This window comes from Coptis chinensis, chromosome 9 (assembly GCF_015680905.1).
Source record: "Coptis chinensis isolate HL-2020 chromosome 9, ASM1568090v1, whole genome shotgun sequence".
Classification (NCBI taxonomy): Eukaryota; Viridiplantae; Streptophyta; class Magnoliopsida; order Ranunculales; family Ranunculaceae; genus Coptis; species Coptis chinensis.
In genome coordinates, this window is record NC_141464.1 from 28306181 (window position 1) to 28308949 (window position 2769).

At 38.0% G+C, this 2769-nt stretch overlaps 1 long non-coding RNA gene across 1 annotated transcript; it reads right to left on the bottom strand.

Annotated features, from left to right (window-relative positions):
- Positions 1-1610: 1610 nt before the first annotated feature.
- LOC147475427 (uncharacterized) lies at positions 1611-2563 on the bottom strand. The gene is made up of 3 exons (XR_015207213.1): positions 2478-2563; positions 1808-2284; positions 1611-1736 (listed from the first exon to the last, which is right to left on the bottom strand). It is a non-coding gene; the product is annotated as an uncharacterized LOC147475427 (long non-coding RNA).
- Positions 2564-2769: the final 206 nt, after the last annotated feature.

Genomic DNA, 2769 nt, shown 5'->3' on the forward strand with positions numbered 1-2769 from the left:
AATCTTCTTGGGTGGTGTCTTCAAAATAGAGTATATCATTTGTTAGATATTCGTTTTTGTGCATTTGATAGAGTTAAACTGCAAAAAGGAAATCATATATGAGCACACAAGTCTCTCTTTGGATTGGAATGCGGACACGTGATCAATGACATGGCTAGGCGGATGCTCTTGGGGACATTAGGAGTGATAGATGGACCTGCCATAAGCGAAGGGATTGATGATATTGGTTGCCCTTGTACCTCTTGGTAGCTCTTCCCTGCAGCCGAGGAGAAAAATAAACATAATTAAATACAAAGAGAAACATATTATACACCACTTCTCCCTCCTCTTTTTCGGGCTTGGGACCCGGCAATGCAAATGCAAAGCGTAAAGTTTACTTGCATTGGCGGAGTTAAAATGGGTTAGCAAAAAGAGAAAGCAAACATTCAATACATTGATAATAGCAAAATAAGACAAGTATTACATTGAATAAAAAAATATGATACCAGTTTGGTAGTAGCTTGGACATGAACATAGAAACGCGTTTCAAAATAGCAAAAGAGATAACATAGTCAAACATGCCCATAGGCATGTATCATAAACAAAAAAAAAGATAGTAAACTTATTCAAGACCGCGATGTAGATGACAGAAACTCAACACATGACTTGGGCCATATAACATTTCCTGGGCAACTCTCTCCTAGATTCTTACACCATGCATCATGAGGGCATGGTAGAGCAGCAGCTTGTGCATGTACTTCATCAACGTAAACTAAGTAAGTTCTCTCTCCCAAGCACCTTTCATGGAACTTGTAGGTGGGGTCAACTTCTTTAACACATCCAGTTGCGACAATGTCAAGAGGCCAACCACCAAGTAAGTTAACTTCTTTGCCAATCTTTGAGGTTTCAGGCTGAAAAACAAAGGTGTTGGATATAAAAAGATCAAACAACTTACAAAGGCTTAAGTAAAGCATTAAAAGAGACAATCGCATACCGAGGTTGCATTACTAGAGCGAGGTATACTACTGGAAGTTCCAAAAGAGTTGGTCGTGGATGGTTCTTGTTACCTCAATATCGTTGACCTAATCTCTTCTAATTGCATAGCAAAATTCATTTGGTTTGTTCGAGTCTCCTTCCATAGCTTGGAGTTTTCTTCTGCCAAGTGATAGTTTTGATCCAAAATAGGCTCCATGCTCTTCATTGCTGTTTTGTTGACCCCTGGACCCATAGCCCGACATCGGCCCTCGCTATCTTTGCCAACCACCTGTATCCAAACACATTTCATTTTACCTACAATATAGCACAAACATTTAATGCACTACTGACATCCTAATTTGCATACCCTTTGTCACGACATCGTCGGTGATTGTCATTGGAGACCCTGAATTTGCAGACATGTCCTCATTAATCCTCTCCTATTCAACCTGGCGGGAGTGAAACCATAATCTGATCTTACCAAGTAAAGTATTACACTAAAGCTCAAGACTTCAATCAAACCTTGATACAACTTAAATAACTTACTACCAACAATCCCTCCCACCAGGAAAATGACACGTACCTCCCACTCAATTGGTTCTGTGCATGGAGCTTTCCTCTTGTGTATCCAGATATAAGATTCAGGCCTAGCAACTAACCATATGGACTGGCTTGTTCTGTTCCTTAGCAATCTGCTGTCGAATAATTTGGGTGGGTGTCCTCCCAACGCAAGCAGGAGCTGTTTGTTTTGACCGGTTTATAGTGTTCCTTTCACTAGCAGCCTATATACAAAACAATATATAAGAGAATATACATATAAGATTCACAACTAATAAACTAATGATTAGATAACCTGGAATTTTTCAGTGTTGCAGATATCAACATAAACCCGCCAATCTTCAAGATTGACACCTTCTGGAGCTGGTCCTTGTTTAACAATAGTAGGAGATTTTCCCTTGACTAAGTTTTTATACAAGGTGCTCTTATGACGCCTCCATGCCTCACCCAAGACTTTTTTTAGTGTATGTCGTATTGATGCTAGGACGTCCCATAAACCCGAAGCTAGTTTCCAATGTTTCAAAGATGTCTACTAACGTATGTTTCAGCACGGTTGGAAAAGTATCATAGCATATCCGAACATCACGCCGTACAAGTACACCACATTCAGAGGAAAACCTACTTACCTCTGCTAAAGGGTGACATGGTTGTTCAAGATGGTCCAATGTTAACCAAACTTTTTTCTTCGTATTTGGTGTATCCGACATTCCTTTTGCCTTACCTCTAGTCTCCTTAGGAGCATTGGATGATTCTGGAGTAGATGGAGTCCTATCTGTAAGTACATAGTAAACTTGTCAATTAGTATACATTAAAGTTGGATGCAATTCTGTAATAACTAAAGAAAATATTAAGATCAAAGAAAAATGAATTACAATCTAAGAACCAATGATGGTAATCTAATTCAACATGCATTCATATACGGTAACCAGTACAACACATAACTAGACAAAATTCAAAATTCTTACCATAATTAGTCTGCTCCATGTCATCCTCTGAGTCACTTCCGAACAAGTTCAAGTTATTTTGAGATGGAGTTCCCATGAAGGCTGCTATACATATTGTAACAAGTTCCAGAAACTCTTAATATTCAAAACATGCATTTTTCAAGTATCTAAAACATGATGTATCAAAACACAGATATTGCATAACATTTAATCTATCAAAACAAATAAGAAAACATGATATCCATTTATAATTGTGTAACCTGAAAAATCAAACACAGGTATTCAAAATTCAAACATAGATTCAAAATTCAAA